General features: G+C 38.6%; 1 protein-coding gene and 1 pseudogene across 2 annotated transcripts in view; one reads left to right on the top strand and one right to left on the bottom strand.

Annotated features, from left to right (window-relative positions):
- The window catches only part of LOC149222530 (cycloartenol-C-24-methyltransferase-like), a 59,216-nt pseudogene extending 38,289 nt beyond the window's left edge, over positions 1-20,927 (top strand).
- The window catches only part of LOC149222529 (transcription initiation factor IIB-like), a 200,645-nt gene that overhangs the window by 166,146 nt on the left and 12,104 nt on the right, over positions 1-22,395 (bottom strand). The window lies entirely within an intron of this gene.

Genomic DNA, 22,395 nt, shown 5'->3' on the forward strand with positions numbered 1-22,395 from the left:
TTAAAAGTTTGTAAGAGCAGCAAGTAAACTTATGACAATAGAGAAATGCTTTTTGCAAATAGAAGATCAACCCTCTAAATTCTTATGATAGATAACTCCAAAATGATATTAAAGTACCCAAATTTTTAGAGATTGTTTTGAGGACAACAATAAATCTTAGACACCAAATTAATGCCAAATACATTTCAAACAACCCTGAATGTATCAGCTTCTCAAATATGTTTTTTCAAAGAAAGATGCAACTCAAATTTATGATCAGATCTCAGAAAAACAAAAACAAAAACAAAAAAAGACAGTCACTTGAAATTGTAATTTTCATGCAAGAGATTATCTTACCAATTTGTTTATTTAACCAAACTGTTTTAAATTATTAGCTTAATGCATAGACAATGAGAAAATCAACTCAAAATTTTAACTTCTCCATTCTGTTCATAATTAAATGGCAAAAAATTGACTATGTTAAAATTTTAGGACTCTGCTACAGGCGGCCTAAGAGAGAACTAAGACATCGTCAGGGAGAAAGGTTGTTGTGAGCAGCATTAAGGTTTAGAGGAAGAAGAGACATCGTAAGAGGATGGATAAGGGAAAGGAGGAGAGAGGGTTAGAGGCTGCGACAGGCAGGAAATACAATAGCGTGAGGGAGAAAGGAGGAACAAAAGAGAAAAAAGGGGCTGCGATATGCTAGGAGAGAGGGGTTAGGGCAGAGCATTAATGATTTTAGGCTGCAACAGGGGTTTTGGAGGGCCCTAGGGGCTTGCATTAGGCCTTTAGGCCCTAAAGAAAATTCAAATTTTGCCCCAAATTTTCACAATTTTTTTTATCAATCCTTGATCTGAGATGAGAAGTTCTTTGACTCAATAATCCTTGAATTTTGGCCCTGCAAACAAATGTTTAAAACAAGATCTTGCCTTCTAGGGCCTAGATCTGATTCAAAACCCGCATATCTCCTCGAAAAATTTCAAATCTACACCTGCATAAGTGAAAAACAAAACACCCATGACCCAATACATACAAAATAGAACTAAAACACCAAGATCCAGATGTTAGAATCTTAAAATATTTTAGATCTATACAATTAAATTACAGATCTACTAGATCTGAGGAGTATGAGTCTAACTCCACTCCCAAATTTGTAGATATAAGCTCTTCCTAACCAGATCTATCTATTGAGCACAAATTATAAAAGTTGATTAATTTAAAAAATGAGGTACAAGCCCCAAAGGCCCTGCAAAAGGAAAATCGTAAGATAAGTCTAGGAATTTAGATCAGGAAGGCTCTTTAGATCTTATGTCTTGGGAGTGAACTGGTTCAGCTGAGGAATTCCCCAATCGCCCAATTTTTTTAAACCCAAATGATTTCTGCACACTTCAGATTAAACTGTTAGATTAATAGAGACGTAAAATAACAATGTAATTTTTCAAGAATTAGAGATACCTGTTAATTCTATTAAATTAAAATGCTATTTCAAACCCAATAGCCTATGCAAAATACTTGTGCAATAGTATATTCCACAAAGGCTATTAACAAACAATTTATAAAAAATAATACTTAGTAGAATATTAAAAACAATATTACCATAAGATGCAAGATAGGAACACCACCATCAATATAAACCCCAAAGACGTTGTGTTATTATTATTCCAAAAAAAGGTTACAAGAGAGCTTCAAGAGCAAGTACATGACTCAATGATCGGATCCTTTGATGTGACAAATGACCTTTAATTTATAGATAAACAAGAGAGCTTCAATAGCAAGTACACGACTCAATGATCAGATCTTTTGATATGACAAATGACCTTTAATTTATAGATAAATTTTTCAAACGACTAGTTGGCGTGATACTCGTCAAAGTAATATTGACTGTTGATAAAAATTTAATCATCACCGTCGAAATTATTTATTTTTTGAGGAAAATTCGAATTTTTTATTTAATTGATTTTTAATTAACTCAAAATTAATTATTTTGAGTTAATTTCCTCAAAAAATTGATTTTGACTTAACCACCAAGGTAGGGTCCAAAATTTCTTGAAATTTTCAATATTTCCTTGGTGGGGGACCTCAAAAAATTAATTTCTCTAGAACCCACAAATTCTTTTAATTTGGACAATTTATTTTTCCTAAGACTTAACTTTGACTCTAATTAATTAAATTTCTCGCTTATGATTTTTAATTTATTTTTGCCAGAAAAATTAATTAATTTACCAATGAGGGGATTAATTATTTTTTCCAACTCTCTAATATTTTAGCATCACGACTAAAATATTATTTACATAAGATAATTACATTTAACCCATGAAGGGAGAACACTCATTCTCTATAGAACCTCAATTATTTGCCCAATTTTGCGACTCAAATTAAATCTAGTAGACCAAGTGCTCTGTAATAAAATAATTTAGCCAATTAGCTAAAATTGTTCCCAATTCACTTTACTGAAGACTCGACTAGAACACTAGGACCTACCTAAGATCTTGACGACAAAATCCACCATAGCTTTGAGGTGAGGCTGGAGAAAAAAACTTTGCCGATCATTTATGTCTAAAAACACAGATGAATTAGTGAGATGAAAAACCTCATAGGATAGAAATCGTCACCAAAATAATGGGCTTACCTAGGTTGTTACATACATAATGGTCTTACTAAGATCATTTACATTATAAACATGCAAAATGGGTTTACAACTTTCGCAAAATGCAAAGTGATGATGAATCCTGGATGATCTGAATGATGAAATCCCTTTTGCGAAAAAAAGGTGCATTGTTATAAGGTCGTTGACACAGAGTGGTCAACAAGGCCCAAAAATTTCAATCTTGATCTTCTTCTTTTTCGTCCTTTTCCAACTTCTATCCTGAGGAGATCGAACTTGCTTGAGTGAGTGTGCAAATGAGGTCGGATTCCTTCTTATTTATAGGCTTTTGAGGGGTACAAATTGCTATCTTGAGGCTGACTTTTCCCTTCATGTAGGCCGACTTCATCTTTGTGCCATGACGAGGTCTTGAAGGGTTTTTTGACTCTATTTTGACTCAATAAATTTTTCTTTACAATATGTAACATGCCCAAATGAGTCTTCAATACATGACAATGACTCAATTGCCTTTATGACAAACCTAGAAGCACTCAATGGGTGCTTGACCTAAAAATAATTCTCCCTTGAGCATGAAACCCATGCCTCAAGAAAACAAATAATAAATGTATATTTTTCTTTTCATTAAATACATAAAATCACGATTACATATGCTAATATGAAGATTGAACCTAGTTACATATTTCAACACTATTCACACTCCCTCATGGAGTGAGAAATTCTGCCCATAGCTCCTGCCAATTTTCAACTTGGAAAATCGAATTTCTAAAACTCAAAACCACTTGAGAGAACTTCTCTCTGCGTGTGCTCTTTCTCTTTCCGCCCAACACAAATTCTGCTCTAGCAATCTGCTGCAAAACCGTTTATGTTCAGAAGAAAAATCTGCTTAGCGAAAATCTGAGTTGTCGCTGCTCTACCTGCTGGAATCATTAAATCTGGCAGGTCGAATTTTTCTACCAACTTGCACTGAAAAATCGATTTACCCAACAATTTGATCTGCCTGGCTTAGGCTCTGCGTAACCTCTAGAAGTTCGTCCTGTTGCTCCCCCTGAACAAAGAATTTCTGCTTTCGCTTGAGATAACTTCTCTCTGCGTGTGCTCTTTCTCTTTCCGCCCAACACAAATTCTGCTCTAGCAATCTGCTGCAAAACCGTTTATGTTCAGACGAAAAATCTGCTTAGCGAAAATCTGAGTTGTTGCTGCTCTACCTGCTGGAATCATTAAATCTGGCAGGTCGAATTTTTCTACCAACTTGCACTGAAAAATCGATTTACCCAACAATTTGATCTGCCTGGCTTAGGCTCTGCGTAACCTCTAGAAGTTCGTCCTGCTGCTCCCCCTCAACAAAGAATTTCTGCTTTCGCTTCTGAGCTTCCCCGTCTAATCAATCATGCTCTAATACCATGTGAAAATTTCAAGTCTGAAATCTTATTGTTGCAATTGGCATTAATTCTTTTGATTGTTAATTAATTTAACAATTTGTTTGCTACTGCAAATATCGAACTAATCACATTGCAATTGGAATTAATTATTTTAATTGTTAATTAATTTAACAATTTGTTTGCTACTGCAAATATCGAATAGTGTATCTTGTTGATGACCTTTGTTTGGCCATCAATTTGGGGTGCAAAGCCGTGAACTTAGTGTTGAAGGAAATGTAACTAGGTTCGGCCTTCATAAATGTACTTTTGATATTTGTACTTATTCAAGAAAAAAAAATATCATTTTTATAATATATGTCAATGAGTTTCTTACTCATTGAAATAGGTCAAGCACATGATTAAGTACTATAAGTAAGTCAAATAGTCAAAAGAAAATGTCGGAGGCCTTAAAGGCATGTTACACTATGCATATAATTGTATTAGAGTCAAAAGGAATACCTCCAAGCAAAGTCAAAGTCATCTCCTTGCAACGAAAGCCTTCAAGCAGCAAAATGGTAAAGAAATAAACAAGTCGGCCTCAAGTCTACATGTCGGCCTCAAGTCGGCTCAAAAGAAGGAGACAAACTCCTATAAGGAGTCGTTAGACCTCCTCAACATAGAGGTGAATCATCTCTGAAATCTGCGAGATAGAGGACGAGAAAAGGGTAACAAAAGGATAGTCTAAGGGTCTCCAAGTGCAGTGAAGAAGAAAGGAAAGAAGAGAAAAGTTCTAGACTGTTTCTAGGGCTAGAAACAATCACACGTGCAAAGAAAAAGGAGGATTGTATGCAAGTATAACAGCAGTAACATTTCAGTCAAGTAGCAATCTTTGTTTGGCTTAGATCTTAGGTCTACAAGGCCTCTCACTCAAGCGAAGGAGTCCCTCCCTCAAGCGAAGATAAAAGGAGCCTAAACTACAAGCTCACCTATCACACATGTGAGAATTTTTGGCTGATGTACAGTGATAGCAGTGTGCATATATATCTCAAGAAGTATTTCGTTGGATCAAAGAAAAGGGTGTCTCCATAAGCAAAGGACATCACCAAGAATTAAATAAGGAACATCTCATCTAGAATCTCACATAAGCAAGGTCTATCACTAGTTGCCAAAGGAAGTAGGAGGACGAAGTGCGGGGAACAAAATGTCAGGAGAAGGAGGACGAAGTGCCAAGTAAAAAAAGTGCTGGAAGAAGGAAGGACTTGACTTGTGCTTGGAGGATATTCTTAGGGTCTAGGGTTTGGCATTGATCAATAAGAAGCTTCAATAAAAGAAACTTACCAAAGGGTTTTCCTCTCTAAGAGAGGGAGGTTTTGGCACTGACAGAGAGCCAACATCTTGTGTTCTCATTCTTATGTTTTTGGTAGCAGTTTGATGAAGTACACACACATGCAGTAATAAGAAGAAGAAGATTAAGCTTTCAAAAAAAATAAAAAGACTCCACAGATTGTTATCAAGTCAAAGAAGAATCACACTACACCTAATTGCCCTAGATTCTTCAACATGGTATTGGAGCTAAGGTGACACATCAAGGAAAGGGCATCTCAAGAACACTCATCAAGGAAGGACATCTACAAAAGTTGAAGCATCAAGCCAAGAAGTCTCTATCACATCAAGGACAAGAAGGTCTATCATCTATCAAGGGAGACTACAAAGCTAGAAGAAGAGCCTTATATAAAGGCACATACAAAGAAGAGCAGATCAAAGAAGGACCTACATCAAGCCACAAATCATCAAGCAAGTCTCATCATCAAGCAAGCCCACTTGGAGAAGACATCTTAAGGAACATCAAGATTCAAGGAAAGCAAGCCATCAAGACTTCAAGGAGAAAAGAAGTCAACTACATTTCAAAGTTTATAAATTAAGTATATGTCCCCTTTTGAATATACATCAATGCCTTTTTGCAAGGAAAGCAACAAATTGGTAGGTACCAATAACTTTCTTGGATGGAAGAAGAGCACTGATTTACTTCTCAAGGAGAATGAACTTCTAGAACATGTCAAAGGGAATATCACTATCCCTGCTAAGGAACAAACCCAAACCTTGGCCAAGTACAATAAGGATGAGACAAGAGCTCAAAGGATTCTAATAGAATCTATCAAAGACATCAAAAGAAATTTATGATAAGCTAGTAGAGATATTCTCGGTATCCACAGCCAGAGAAGTGATATCTCTAAGAAATGAATTGTACAAGATGAAGATATCAAAGGAAGGAATAGCTCCCTACTTCATGAAGATCTCTAAGATGAGGGATCAACTTCAAGAGCTTGGGGAAGTCATGTCTGACAGACAAATGACAATTGTAGTACTCAATGTTCTACCTGAGGATTGGGCAGCTTCACATCAAGCATATATGCCAAGAAGGAAGCAACCACATTCAGTGAAATGTGGTCTCTATGCAAGAGAATGGAAATCAGACTTAAAGCAAAGGAAGATGCGGGATCAAAGGAGCAAGCATTTGCTACCATGGCCAAGAGAAAAGGAAAATTTGGCAAATGTGGTCCACGAAGAACAAACAACAAAGACATGTCCAAAATCCAATGTTATGGATGCCAAGAATATGGACACTACAAAAGGAATTGTCTAAACCTTAAGAAAGACAACAACAACAAAAGAAAGAGGGAAGAAGCTCACATGACTCAAGAGGTGAAAGATGAAGAAAAAAAGCAAAAGAAGGAAGATCCTTCGGATCTCTACTATGACTAAGTCAAACTCTTTACTTCATATAGGAGCATGTAGGAATAAAATAAAAATTGCATGGCTAGAAACATCTTCTAAAATCTAGAAGCATGAAGTACATAGAGTTCTAGATACTCATGAAGAAGTAGCATTTATAATGAGAACAAAATGCATGGTTAGAAATATCTTCTAGAATATAGGAGCATGGTAGATATAGCTCAAGATATTCGCGTAGAAGGAGCACACCTAGTGTAGGACCTCATCCACGATGAGAGAAAATTGATCATGACTAAGAATCTTAGAAGACCTCCATTATCAAAAGAAAAGAAACATTTGCCAGGCAAGGGTCTTTAAGATCCTATAATGGAATCTTCAAAAGAAGGTTCATGAACCAAAGCAAATGTCTCATTGGGAATCTCATTCATGGGATTCAAGAAAAGGATGATATGCAGTCAAGCTAAGATGAAGCAAAAAGGGCCACACCAAGGACAACAAAATGAAGCTAAGTTGATCAAAGGAGAATCAAGATGAGGTATGTATGCATCAAAGTTTAGTCACGTTATCATGTGTATATCATTGAGTCATGGGAATAGTTCTATAACATGATCAAATAGGAAAAAATCTCTTTCACCAAGGACATGCTCGAAGGCATGTAGTACAATGCAATGAAGGTCCACTAAAGGATATGCTCACATAAGGATTATAAGATTGTTGACTAAGAAGAAAGAAGGAATGCCGACTAGTCCAGGAAGCAAGCAATGAAGAAGTGATCTCACAAGGAGCATAAGGTGGTTGACCAATCTATCCAAGAAGAAGCAAATGAAAAAAGAGATCAAGCATGTGAAGAACACCATGATCACAAAGAATCACTATCTGACAAAGAACCATTGAAGATATCTCCCGAAAGAAGGCAGGACAACTCTGACAAAGGAAGGAAGGACCTTGGACACCTATGAAGGCCTTGGAGATATGAAAGGCACAAATAATTGATTCTACTCTACAAAAGATGTCGTGATGACGAAGCCATCCAGCAAAAGCAAAAGCAATGTTGAAGCCAGAGTTGCGAGGGAGCGCCCCCCCCCCCTCCCCCGAACCCGCTCCCAAAGCGCGCTCTGGGCGGGAGCAGGTAGGGAGCGCGCTCCCGATAAAAAAATTTACGCTCCCTGCCATTTTCGGGAGCGTTGTAGGGAGCGATCGCTCCGTCGCTCCTGGAGCGAAATTTTAAGCCCGGGAGCGATCGCTCTCGAACATTAAAAAATCACTCGAGGATCGTTTCGGGCGGCACCAGGAGCGATTCGGCGAAAAAATTTCTAACCCGAGAAAAAAAAATAAAAATTAATTAATTAAAAAAAAATAGAATAGAAAAAAAAAAAAAAATTAAATAATAAAATTAAAAATTAAATAAAATTAAAAAATAAACTAAAAATAAATAAATAAATAAATAAATAAAAATTAAAATTAAAAAATAAAATAAAATTGTTTTAAGAGCCCAATGGGCCTAAAAAAATTCATTATCACTTCATTGAGTTGAGTTTCTTGGAGAGCAAGAGCAAAGGAGCAAGGAGAAGCGAGGAGCAAGCACCGAGGAGCGAGGAGCAAGCCTGCAAAGAGGTAAGTAACTTAGTAATTTAGTTAGTTTAGTTAGTTTACTTTAGTTAGGTAGTAATTTAGTTAATTTAATGTAGTTTATTTAGTTTAAAAATCATGAATTTAAATTAAATTAATTAATTCCAATAAATTAAATTAATTTGCAGATTGCCAGATTCAAAACCCTACAAACATCAAACACCATGGACCTGGCTATATTTCTTGGCATTTTCCTCTTCTTGGTCCCTTTTATGGTTATTATGGTGCTGGAGAGTAGGAAACAGAGGGGCCAAACTGAAGAGGGGGATGAAGAAGCTGGAGAAAGTCGAATTGATGACAACCCCGGTGAGGAGGAGCTGGAGGAGGGTGAACATGACCCTCAAAAAACTAAACAAGACCAAACCCCATTGTGGAAATATGTTAACAGGGCTGAAACAGGAAGAGGGGGTGGAACAACTAAATTTCATTGCCCCCATTGCAACAATGATTACACAGGTTCATACACCTGTGCTAGAAGACACCTCTGCGGGAAAAGGCCATGGGATGGAGACAAACAAATAGGAATCAAAACTTGTTCAACGGTGTCAGTAGCGGATAGAGCCAAATACATAAGGGAAGAGGAGGAAGCCCAATACAAATCAAAAAAATCAAGGGGTTTCTTTGAACCAAGCTCACAATCACAAAGAACTCCTTTAGCATCCTCCAAAGGCAGTGGATATGGAGGCACAGGGTCATCAGCTTTAAGGCGTAGAACCATATCAGATTTCCTTGATGAGGGGTGTAGGAATGATGTGGATTCAAAGGTTTACAGGTTTCTCTATGCATGTGGGATACCATTCAATGTTCTTCGCTCACCTTATTGGCACGAAATGGTTTCTGCCATAAATGATGCCCCTAAAGGATACAAGAGCCCTGGGTATGACAAGGCAAGAACCGTTGGCCTTGATCATGAAAAAGCAAAAATATCACATTCTTTGAATAGAATGACAAGTTCTTGGACTGACCATGGGGTGTCCATTGTATCTGATGGATGGACAAATGTAAAAGGCAAGCCATTAATAAGTGTTCTTGTTGTGTCTGTTAGTGGTCCCATCTTTCTAACTGCACATGATTACTCAGATAAGTTCAAGACCGCCATCAACATTGCAGAAGCATTACTTGAAACAATTGACCATATTGGGCCATACAATGTCATCCAAGTCATCACTGATAATGCTCCTAATTGTAAGGCAACGGGAGCAATTATTGAGGATAAATACCCCAACATATTTTGGTCTGCATGTTTGGTTCACACATTGAACCTTCTGATGCATGATGTTGTCAAAAACAAAAATGCACAATACCAATGGATTGGTGATTTGTACAAGAAAGGCAAACAAATGATAAAATTTATTACAAATCATAGCAATACCCATGGCCTTTTCCGCAGTCACTCAAGATTGGAGTTGTTGAAGATTGCGAAGACCAAATTTGGTAGCTATTACCTCACCTTCAGGCGCCTTTTGAAGGTAAGAGAGTCATTGGCTAGCATGGTATCAAGTCCACATTGGCAAGTATTAAAGGAAAGGGCTACAAATGCAGCTGACAGGCGAGGTTTTGAACTGGTGGAGGAGGCTGCTCTTGATGGTCAGTTTTGGACAAGTGTGAGGCAAGTATTGGATTTCACCAAGCCCATTTATCACATCATTCGGTTTGCAGATACAGACAAACCAGTGATTGGCGAGGTGTATGAGCAGATGGATACCATGTTGGGGGAAATAAAAGATATTGTTCATAACAGAGATCCCGACTTGTACAATCTGATTCACGATTGTGTGTGTGAACGGTGGAATAGACTTAATCTTCCACTACATTGCTTGGCGTATATCCTTACGCCAAAATACTACTCTACATCTTGGTTGGGCCAACCTGCACCAGGGGGTGGGGTTAAGACCAAACCCCATTTAGATGTAGAGGTAACTAGAGGATATTTGGAAGCATTAGAAAAGTTGGTACCTGACAAGGAGGAATGTGCAGTTGTGCGCCTTGAAATAGGCAGATACTTCAGTGGCACTGGTTTGTATGGTAACTTCCATGCAATGGACGACAGAGATAGATTTGATACTCTCACATGGTGGGAAACATATGGCGGCCACGGACTTTTGCCAAAATTGGCAAAAAAAGTTCTTTCACAGGTTGTAAATACTTCTTCTGCAGAGAGGTGTTGGAGCACCTACAGCTACATACATAATGTGAAAAGAAACAGACTCAATGAAAACCGAGCCAAAAGCTTGGTTTATGTGCACTACAACTTGAGGTTGTTGAGTCATTACTGTGATCGGGCTTATGAGGATCCCACATATAAATTTGAGACAATCACCTAGAGGATGACAATTTGGAGGATGGCATTGTACATCTTGAAGAACTGGAAGAGGAACTTGTAAGGGATGAAGATGAAGCAGCTGCAGCAGCCATGCCACCTCCACCTCCACCATCCAGTAGCAGTGCTCGAGGTCTGAGTCTTGTTCCTTTGTTGTCGCCACCTCCATCTACACCCTCACGTGGAGGTTCTAGTTCTAGTCGTCGGTCTGTGCGAGAGACTCCTAGAAGACCACCACGACCTGCTCATACTCCTGGAGACTCTCGTGGCAAGGGCCACATGTAGATTTACAGTTTACTTGTCTTTTTTAGTTTCTATTAGACTTTAGTTTTCATAACTGTTGAGTTTTGAGTCCTTGACTCTTGACTCTTGACTCTTTCATATCATAATGATATTTTTTGTAAACAATATATCACTGTGACAATGAAAATTTGAAGTTTGAAGTTGGGCCTTGGCAATTATAACTCATTGGTAATGATTGTGAATTATGAATATGATGCTTCGTGAAAGACTAAAGTTGTTTCATTTCATTTCATTATTCATGTTTCATTTTATAAATTTATAACATTTCATATCATGTTAACAGTTAGAAGTTAGGACTTAGAAATATCTAAGATATTACTTCTTGTGATGGTTAAACTTAGTTACTTAGCTTACAAGTACAACTTTGGTGATCAATGGTGATAAATGTTATTGAATTTTAAATTTTGAGAGCTTGAAGTTGAAACTTTAAGATTGAATTTGATGAATCATGATTCACGAGACTCAATATGTTGCAGTTGTAATATGTATTTTACTAACTTGTGGACATGGTTGCCGACGATTATAATTTCTAGATGATTGATGTGATATGGTTCAATGATCAATCTATGTTTTTTTATGTTTTTTATGTCTAATTCATCATTCTACATGTTTTTGTTGACATATATGTATCAAAAATTAAAAAATATATATATTTTTAAAAAATCGCTCCCGGATTCGCTCCCAAACCGGGAGCTTCTAAAAATGGTTGCTCCGCTCCCAAGCAACATTGGTTGAAGCAATATCAGGATGAAGTCATGATGGGCTACTAGGTCGAAGCATGTAAACAAGAAAGTACGACGAAGCATCCATGAGAAGAGTATTCTGAAGCATGGACAGATGACAAAGGAGTAGCCAGATGACAAGAAAACCTGATGTATGACAAGAAAGCCACTTTCCACGAAGGAAGCAATGACATGACAAACCAGGAAGGAAAGTGATCGATGGATGGTGCCCTACATAGAATAAGTTCGAACAAAGACTTCATGACATCAAAAAAAGGAAGGAGATCAAGTAGTGGAAGGACCCACGAAGAAAAAGTTGTTGATGAATGAAAGAGTCCCTGGTTAAGAAGGAGCTCTGATAGGTCCCTGATCAAGAGGGAGTTTTGGATCACCCCCAATTACAAAGGAGTGACAATTGTGTTTTTCCATTTCATGTGTCAAGCACTAGACTAGGACTAACAGCCGTAAGTCTAGATGAAGACCATTAATGAAAATGTAGACACAAGATAGACACAACATTCTTGTCTTCACTTGGGAAGAAAGAATGAGAGGATTAGGTAATCATCTGACATCCGATACTCTTTGAGGATGCGTAGGGCATCCAAGACTAGGCAAGAGGAGCGATATTCTTTGAGGGTTGGGAACCCAAGACAAGAATAGTCCTAGATGGTCATACTCAGTGAATACCTGGGTGGGTATGTACCTCGAGAGACAATGACTAAGGTGTTTATAAGTCATTACTCTCGCCAACATTGTGCTCTGATCTATTGAGAGATAGAGTTGTCAGTCAAGGCCTTGCTGTCGAAACAATGTTGGTTATTATGATGCTATAACAGATGGATTGCAAATCCGGTTTCTCTTATGTGAATTCTTCAAGATTGAAACATAACCAAACACCTTGTAATGTTGTATGAATACCACCCTAGTTAAGAGGGAGTGTTGAAGGAAATGTAACTAGGTTCGATCTTCATAAATGTACTTTTGATATTTGTATTTATTCAAGAAAAGAAATATTATTTTTATAATATATGTCAATGAGTTTCTTGCTCATTGAAATAGGTCAAGCACATGATTAAGTGTTATAGGTAAGTCAAATAGTCAAAAGAAAATGTTGAAGACCTTAAAGGCATGTTACACTATACATATAATTGTATTAAAGTCAAAAGGAATACCTCCAGACAAAGTCAAAGTCATCTCCTTGCAACAAAAGCCTTCAAGCAGCAAAATGGTAAAGAAATAAACAAGTCGGCCTCACGTCTACATGTTGGCCTCAAGTCGGCTCAAAAGAAGGAGACAGACTCCTATATAAGGAGCCATTAGGGGCTAGAAACAGTCACACATGCGAAGGAAAAGGAGGACTGTATGCAAGTATAGTAACATTTCAGTCAAGTATCCATCTTTGTTTGGCCTAGATCTTAGGCCTACAAGGCCTCTCACTCAAGTGAAGGAGTCCCTCCCTCAAGCAAAGATAAAAGGAGCCTAAACTACAACTTAACCTATCAAACGTGCGAGAATTTAGGGCTGATGTACAATCATATCAATTTGCATATATATCTCAAGAAGTATTTTGTTGGATCAATGAAAAGGGTGTCTCCATAAGCGAAGGACATCACCAATAATTAAACAATGAACATCTCATCTAGAAGCTCACATAAGCAAGGTCTATCACTAGTTGCTGAAGGAAGTAAGAGGACGAAGTGTCGAGAAACAAAGTGCCGAAAGGAGGACGAAGTGTCGAGAAAACAAAGTGCTGGAAGAAGGAAGGACTTGACTTGTTCTTGGAGGATATTCTTTGGATCTAGGGTTTGGCATTGATCAATAAGAAGCTTCAATAAGAGAAACTTACCAAAGGGTTTTCCTTTCTAAGAGAGACAGAGGTTTTGGCCCTGACAGAGAGCCAACATCTTGTGTTCTTGTTCTTATGTTTTTGGTAGCAGTTTGATGAAGTACACACACATGCATTAATAAGAAGAAGAAGATTAAGCTTACAAGAAAAGTAAAAAGACACCACAAATTGTTATCAGTCAAAGAAGTATCACACTACACCTAATTGCCCTAGATTCTTCAACACGTGGTAAATTTGGTATCCAGCACTAACCAGAGACTTTACCACAATGCATCTAGGAATCTACTATCTCGATCTAAGACAATAAACTGAGGGATCCCGAAATGTACCCACACTCGCTCAAAGAAGAGCTTAGCAGTGGCCTTTGTTGTGATACTCTTCTTACAGGCCGCCATAATGGCCATCTTAGAGAATCTGTCGACAACCACGAAAACACAGTCATTGTCGTGCTTAGTAGAAGGAAGGCCCGACATGTAATCCATGGAGATGGATTCCCAAGGTCGACTAGGAGTAGGCAGAGGAGTATATAGGCCTTGCTTCTTGATGGTTGGTTTGGCAATGGCACAGGCAGTGCAGGATCTAATGTACTTCCCAACATCCTGACGAAGGTTTGGCCAATAAAAATACTTTTGCAGTACTGCCACTATTTTCTCTACTTCGAAATGTCCAGCAACCCGACTGTAGTGCGCCTCCCAAATCATCTTGGCACACTCACTTGAAGGAACACAGATGTGTCCCAAGTGGCATAACAGTGCATCCTGGAGGTGAAAATTTGGAACTTGCTTACCTTCCAGGAGTGTCTGGTATGTGCTGTCGAATTCTAGATCGCTCTTGTAAAGATGCGGCCACCCCGAAGTCTCGTGCCCACAGGAGTCGAGCACAGTGATCAGTGCCATGACTGGTGGTCGGTTAAGGCAGTCTACAACATTATTAGTGTTTCCCTTCTTGTACTTAATGTTCAAATGGAACTTTTGCAAGTATGTGGACCATTTCTAATGGCGATTGTTCTGCTACTTCCCTTTGGTCTATATGAACTACAGGGGTCGGTGGTATGTGTGGATGACCGTTTCCTTCCCCAGAATGTAATGCTTCCATTGACGGCAGGCCTACACAATGGAATACATTTTTTTGTCATAGGTGGGGTACTTTCAGACTGTGTCTAGAGGTGTCTCACTGTGGTAAACCACTGGATGCCCCTCTGAGTAAGAACTGCACCAATAGCATAGTCGGAGGAATCTATCTCGATCTCAAATGGTTGTTGCAGGTTTGGTAATGTGAGCACTGGTGCAAAGCAGAGGCAATGCTTCAACTCGACAAACGTCTTCTGTTGGGTTTCAGACCAAAAGAACTTTTCTTTCGATCCACCCTTGGTGACTTGACTTAAAGGCCAAGTGATATGAGAGAACCTCAACATGAACCTGCGGTACAAATTGGCAAGACCCAAAAAGCTACAGAGCTTTTTTAGAGTGGTTGGGGCAGGACAATCCCAAATGACTTGTATCTTGGTTGGGTCCACATGCACACCCTGCTCATCAATGATGTACCCCAGATATTGAACCTGGGTCATGCCAAAAGTGCATTTCTTCAAATTGGCACACAACTTGTGTTGTCGCAGGGTTTGGAGGACCTGTCGAATATAGTGGAGGTGCAGATCAAGATGTCATCTAAAAACACCACCACAAATGCATTAGTGAAGGGTCACAAGATGTCATCCATCAATTTCATGAAGGTTGTGGGGACATTCGTCAACCCAAAAGGCATGACCAACCATTCGAAAAGGCCCTCCTTGGATTTGAAGGCAGTCTTCCACACATCGAAGGGTTTGATAGGCACCTGGTGATAACTGGACTTCAAGTCAATCTTGCTGAAATATTTGGCCCCCTTGAGCTGGTCCAAAAGGTCATCAATCTGTGGGATTGGGTACCTATTCCGGACAATGATCTTTTTTAGAACCTGATAGTCCATACAGAGTCTCCAGGTCCTGTCCTTCTTCAGTACCAATACAATCGGGCTCCCGTAGAGTGATGAGCTTGGCCTGATGTGCCCTTTTTGCAACGGCTCCTGAATCTGCCTCTTGATCTCATCGTTCTCCAGAACAGAGCGTCGATAGATCGGTCCATTGGGTAGCAACACGCTTAGAGTCATATCAATGGAGTGTTTGACCTGACAGTGCAGAGGTACCCCCGTAGGTGAGGTGAAAAATTTCCCTATACTCCTCCACGACCTTGTCCATCTGTTGTTGTTGTTGTGCAGAGGAGCCCTGTCTGGAAGCCGTGGCCACAATCTTCTTCTTTCCCTGAGGGTGAATCATAACGAAAACAAATTTCATAGTCTGTGAAATGATCTTACTGCATTTCTTTGGTATCCTGTACAACTTATTGCCCAAAGTAATAATCACAGAGCGAGGTCTAGACTCATATACATTCCACCTAGGTGAAGGGTATTGACCAAGTGCCATGTAATGTGGCTAGGGAGATTGGCCCAAAGAGCATCAGGGCCCGAAGTGGTCCCTGGTTAGAAAGTTCTAACCATATTGCCAAGGGTTACTTGGTCAGTGGGTAGAGTGAGTGCCCATAGCATTGGGCAAGTGTTTTACTGTTCAAGTATCATGTGACAATAAGAGGGAATGGAAGATTGGCCCAGGGTTTCATCATTGGTCAGAGACACTGACTTAGTTTCAAGTGACAACTTGAATAGTTGGTGAGCTAGGACTAGTCTTGTGTTTACTCCAGTAAGGGGGTACATGACCATATAGCCAAAGGGTATTTGGCTAATGGGTAACTAGATCCTTTGTAAAGGATATTTTGGCTAGTGGGTAACTAGATCCTTTGTAGCAATGTTTTCCACGTGGTTCTATACTAGAACATGAAGTGGATGGATACATCAACATAGCAGGCTCATTCAATCTTTTCTCAGGATGGAGAAATTTTTTCAACAAAGTGGACATCTAAGGAAATCAAGGTGGATACCCCCTAGCTACGAGGGAGTGTTGATTTTTTAGGTAGTTGCGGGTAGTATGCCCCAACTACAAAAGTTGGCCCATGAAAAAAAGGAGAATTAAAATTAAATTATAAATTTTGGAGCTCATGTAGGCCCCAAAATGGCAGTTCGGCCCCACAAGTGAAGGGGTGTGACTTTTGGTCAAAAGTCACCCCACTTGGTCTAACATAAATACAAGTGTGACTCCTCCACTTTCCTCAGTCATTCAACAAATCAAAACATTTGTTCTTTTGTACACATGTTGAAAGGAGAAAGGGAAGAAGACCAAAGCCTGATCAGATGTTTGACTAGCATTGACCAAAGTTATTTTGAGATCTGTTTGACATGTTTTGAGTGAATTTCTGAGGCAATTTAACCAAAATTTCTGAGGAAGTTGACCGAAATTTTTGAGGCATTCGACAAAAATTTCTATGGAAGTTGACCTAAAATTCAAAGGCAGTTTGACGAAAATTTCTGAGGCAATTTGACCAAAATTTTTTGAGGAAGTTGACCAAGTATATTATGGGTAGTTTGACCGCAATTTGATTAGGCAATTCAACCGAGCTTCTAGGCAGCAGTAGGAGCCCAAAATTCGGCCTGTTTGACTCAAGGTTAACCAAATTTGTGGGCAGTTGTAGGAGGCCGAATTAAGGCTTGTTTGACCTATGTTAGATTGTTGGTCTAGGTTGACCAAGTTTTGACTTGAAAAATCATATTGTACTTTTGTTGAAGTGAATTATTTCTCCTAGAAAAGATTATTGGGTTTTCTCCCGAGTTTGGGTTTCCCAATGAAAAATTTGGTGTCTATTGTGCATATTGTTATCTTTATTGTTTGAGTTGAATCTATTGTTGAATTTTCTAAGTGTAATTGCTTAATGATGTTCTAAAATATGCTAAAATAAGAATGTATATCATTGGAATTAATTATCAGTCGCAAAAAATTGTGCTTGCCTTAATTAGCACTAGAAAAAAACAAATTTGTGGGTGATTCAACCCATTGAGGGACAATGGTCACGTGGAAGGAGAAACCAGGGCAATAAACCTCATCTCATCCTTTGTCAATGCAAAGTAGTTACAAAGCCTATTTACTAGGCAAACCCTAGATGGGGTTACCTTAGTAGATGCGTGCCTTATTTTGCACCATAATTGATCCTTCAATTGAGTGCAATCAAGGAATCCTCTCTAGTAGGTTCTTGACCTTGTAGTTTACCATGATTGGTTAGGAAGCTACCCATCTCTTTGATACTAGTTTCTCCTCCCCGATCCATTATTACAAGAAATCAACCTAAGGAGGGTCACTCTTTTTGATATCCTCTCATACTAACATTCTCTTGACCCCATTGCCCTTGAACATTGACACTGGCCTCCGCATCCCTCCATCACTACTATTTTATTTTTCTTTCAAAAAACCAATTCATTTGTTGGGGTTATTGATGATCTCACATTGCTCCTTATTGTTTATGTCCCAATGACTTTTAGAGGAGCCCCCCCTCCAAACAGGGGGAGAGCCAACCTTCAAATTGGTGTCGTTCACAGGGATAAAGCTCAATCAACCTAATGTTTCAAGGAATAATATGGGTATATCTACACTCTTGCATGGTGACTTCACGAAGGAACAAAGCCCTTGTTCCTTACAATATTTGAAGACTTCGTTGAATATAGAGATGAGCACATCCAACAACTGTTAAGGCTAGAGAAGCAAGCTCACCTTGGTGACTCCATCAGGCATTTCCTAACATATGGTCAATATTTATTGCAGATTTTTCTTTCAACCTTGCTTTTAAATCTTACATGTAGAAGTGATGGAGCTTCCTTCTTGGGTAGCAGAATGCTATGCTCTAGTGGACTTTTCAGGCGTGAAGGGTTTTCTGTATGACCATATAGTAATTGGGATGAACTATTCACCTATATTTCATGGATATGGGGATTCAATTGTGAAATACCTTTCTGCATTCATCAGATATTGCAAGAAAAATGACTTCCTTTATGAGGATGTCATGGTGAAGTATTTCATGGTGAGCTTGAAAAGGTTTGAATGGTTTCACAGCCTCCCCAAAGGCATGTTTAAATCTTTCGTAGAGCTTCTGAGAGCATTTTGTGCATGTTGTGATTTTGATTGAGGAGGTCGGCTGCCCCTTGTCCAAGAAATAGAAGAAGTATATTCTACACAAAATATAGTTGAGGATCCTGGGCCTCCTATGGAAGAAATAGTCCTAGTGTAGAACAAGAGAACGACCACAATGTGTCCAAGCTTGTACATGACGATTTCATCCCAAAAGATCATATCCATGATAATATGTGTCCGGACAGAAAAGAATTTATCATGCAAAATTTTGAAGATGGTGATCTGATTCGAACAATGAAAGAGATTCCAAATCTGAAAATAGATGGAAGCAAATAAAAAACTGCATATTTGTTGGAGTTTTCAAATCTGGACAGCAATTATACCAGCCCACTAAAGGAATATATTGACAAATCATATAACAGCTCCTCTTGATTTGCAGGTTAACTGGAAAACATAGTTCTGCAAGTGTCCAGATGTATTTTCAGCTTGCTTGTCACAAAAATTTCAGCATACAAGTAGCTGATTTTCAGAGTGCCTCCATTTTATATGGTGATTAAGCACAAAGGAAGAAAGCAATGGACTAATGCATTCTTAATTTCTTAAGGTGGTTACACTGGCTCCTTGATTTAACTGAAAAATGCCACTTCAAGTAAGTTAAAGTAGACTAGCAGATGACTGAGTCCACTTGGGCAGTGGTTGCAACAATTTGTTTGTTTTGGTAGTTGCTCATGTAAAATATGAGATTTGGGGGTTCACATCCTCCCAGGTGGAGCACATGTCAATTGGGGCAAGTCATTACCACCATTTTTACAAGAGAACTTTAAAAAACAAAACAAAAAAACTGCAATATTACCTCACTTAGTGATACAGTTGTAGGAAATGTGATGCCCATGATCGCATGGCTATTTGTGGCATCTGGTGTTCGGAGTGAACAAGGTTGAAATGGCCACCACACTTGCTGGTGTTTGTAAGTCTCAAGGTATTTTAAGATTACAAGCAGTGTGACAATAGTTATTTTTCAACATGTTTTGAGAAGGATCAAATCTGCTAGAATCATGCATTCTTAGCATTTCTTTCAGACTTAAACATAGCAGCATAAACATCTCTTTCTAGATTGTTTTGGTGTTTAGAACTGGCCAAAGAAGAAAAAGAAAATGCAAAAACGTCATTTGAAGAGGAAGCAAGCAGCTCAAAACCAATTCAACATAGACAAGGAAGTTCCAGAGTCAAGTTGAAGCCATTAAAATTAAGGAAGATATCTCTCAATCTTACAAAAGGTCATGTTAAAACTTAAAAGTATTAAAGGTGACTTCCTATCAACTTTCTTAGCTTCGCAAACTCAAAATTTGAATGTAGAATCTAAAATGGAGTGACACAATTTAGCTTCAAGACCTGAAATACATGTAGCCATGCCAAAATTGCAATGAGATCTCGTGACAGGACATTAGGGAAGGAAGGCTATCAAGACATATTGGAAAGCAGAATCAGGTTGATCATTTTATTCTCACAAATTCAAATATAGGTAGTGGTTGATGAACTAGGCAATGTTGCTGAAAACTTCCCATATTTTCACATCGGTCCTACTTTCCAAATAATAAGGATCAACCTCTGAATGTGACTTCATTTTAGTGAAAGGGATAGATGATGCTATTTCAAGGGCAAAAGCTCTTTTAGAGGAAGTTCTGGAGGTTTATAAGTCTATGTTCATGAAAGCTACTTCCATGCTTGGAGATCAAATCAAAAATTCTTTAATTGGCATATCTTATAGCTTTAATTAAAGGTAGAACTATTAGTGGAAAATTTGGCAAAGAAGGTCTTAACAGGCAATGTGGGCTTGATAGAAGTTGTGATTCTATCAAGGGAGACTTCAAGAATATTCCTTTCCCAAATAATACTTTTGATGAAGTTTATGCAATCGAGGCTACTTGTCATGCACCAGATGCAGTTGGCTGCTACAAAGAGATAAAAGGAGTACTGAAACCTGGCCAACTATCTGCAGTGGATTAATCGTGCACCAACTCTTTTGACCCAAAGAATGAAGAACACCAAAAGATTAATCCAGAAATAATCTTGAAGCTCTAAAATCCATTGGATTCGAGGTGCTCTTTGAAGAGAATCTTACAGTCTCATCAACAGTTATGTGGCATGCACCACTAGATACAAGCCATTTCTCTTTGGGCAGTTTCCATCTCACAACCCTCAGTCCCTTGCTGATAAGAAATATGGTTAGAATATTGCAATTCCTGAGGTTAGCACCAGAATGAAGTAAAAGGGTATCCTCATTTTGGGTGAAAGTTGTAGCAGGGCTCGTTGAAAGGGAAGGAAAGAGATTTTTACACTTACGTACTTCTCTAGGCCCGAAAACCTTTGAACAATAACCAATCATAAGATTCAACACATGTTTGACGAGATCGAAGACACACTTTGATGTTGAATTGAAGTTGCTCAAAGAACGTATACAGGCTCCTTTCCATGTTCACTCATTTAGAAAGCAACAGCAAAAATTTGAAGGTGTATCCCTTCGTGCAAGCCTCAAAAGCCGTCCCAAGCATAAATGAAAACAAAAAATAAAAATATTTAAGTTCCATGTGGGGTGGAGGGTTTAAAATGGTAACAGTAGTGGTTCATCTAAAACAGCAGATTTGTTTTTCCTCTAGTTTTAATTTGCATGGAAAAAATAAGTAAGGAGGCAGGGTAGGCCAAGGTTTGGCATGGGACATCAAGGAGAAAATGTGTAGGACTTAAACAAGTTGAGTTTGTTTTTTCAAAGGCAAACTGTGCAGTTTTTGTGCTTCAGAAAGGCAGATAATTCCATGAAAGGAAAGAGAAGGACCAATGACATTCTTTCTGGGTGATAGAGGAAGCCATCAAAGCTACCAAGAATCCTGCATGCACCTTGTTTCATTTTTTTCCCTTTCGTTCATGCTCTGTCAATGGTCCTTTGCTTCGACCACCTAGGAGGTCTAGGGTTCGAGTCCGGAGAATCTCTCATTGTTGTGGGTTCAAGTCCAAGCTGGGTGAGTGGTTGACCAGAGTATAGAGAGCTCAAGATGAGGGCCACATTACCTAGTCAATATTTTAAATCATTCCTCAACTTAGCCATGACATTACTTTAATGGCTAGTGTGACCCATTTAGTGAACATCGTGTTATTATCTTAAGGGCTAATCCAACTTTAGAGGGTAGGAATCCATTACTATCATTGTACATATGTCTTTGTCCACTAACTTTATTATTTTTGGGTTTTTTAATTAAACTAGATCTAATCTTCTTAGATTAGGTTCAAGGTACTTCCTAAATAATATTATTTTATTGTCAAGGAAATTTCTTTCTTCAACTATATAAAGGAAGTATATCCTCCTTTGCAACTAATGGTCAGATAACGAGAGTATTCCTCTCCTAAGGGATTTAATGAAAAACTTCTTGGTGAAATGGTTTTTTGGGTTTGTTATGTATTGCATGTTTCAACTTAGAAGGATTTATTTTCTTGGTTTTGTCCGCAGTATTTTTAAGAATTAATTTGCAGGTGATTCAAGATCATCACGAGGCTTAGTGTGATCGATCCATTGAGGGACAACAATCACATGGAAAGAGAGATTAGGGCGCTAAACCCCATCTCGTCCTTTATTGGTGCAAAGTAGTTGCCAAGCCTTTTTGCTAGGCAAACCCTTGAGGGGGTTCCCTTAGTAAATGCATGGCTTATTTTATGCCATAGTCAATCCTTCAGGGGAGGACAATCCCATTGAGAAATTCCCTCTAACGGGTTCTTGATCTTGTAGTTGACCCTAATTGGCTAGGATGCTACCCATATTTTCGATACTAGTTTCTCCTCATTGATCCATTATTCGAGGAAACCA

The sequence above is a fragment of the Pinus tabuliformis genome, chromosome Q (genome assembly GCF_031772625.1).
Source record: "Pinus tabuliformis cultivar Carrire ecotype Pingquan chromosome Q, CPIR1, whole genome shotgun sequence".
In the NCBI taxonomy this organism is placed as follows: domain Eukaryota; kingdom Viridiplantae; phylum Streptophyta; class Pinopsida; order Pinales; family Pinaceae; genus Pinus; species Pinus tabuliformis.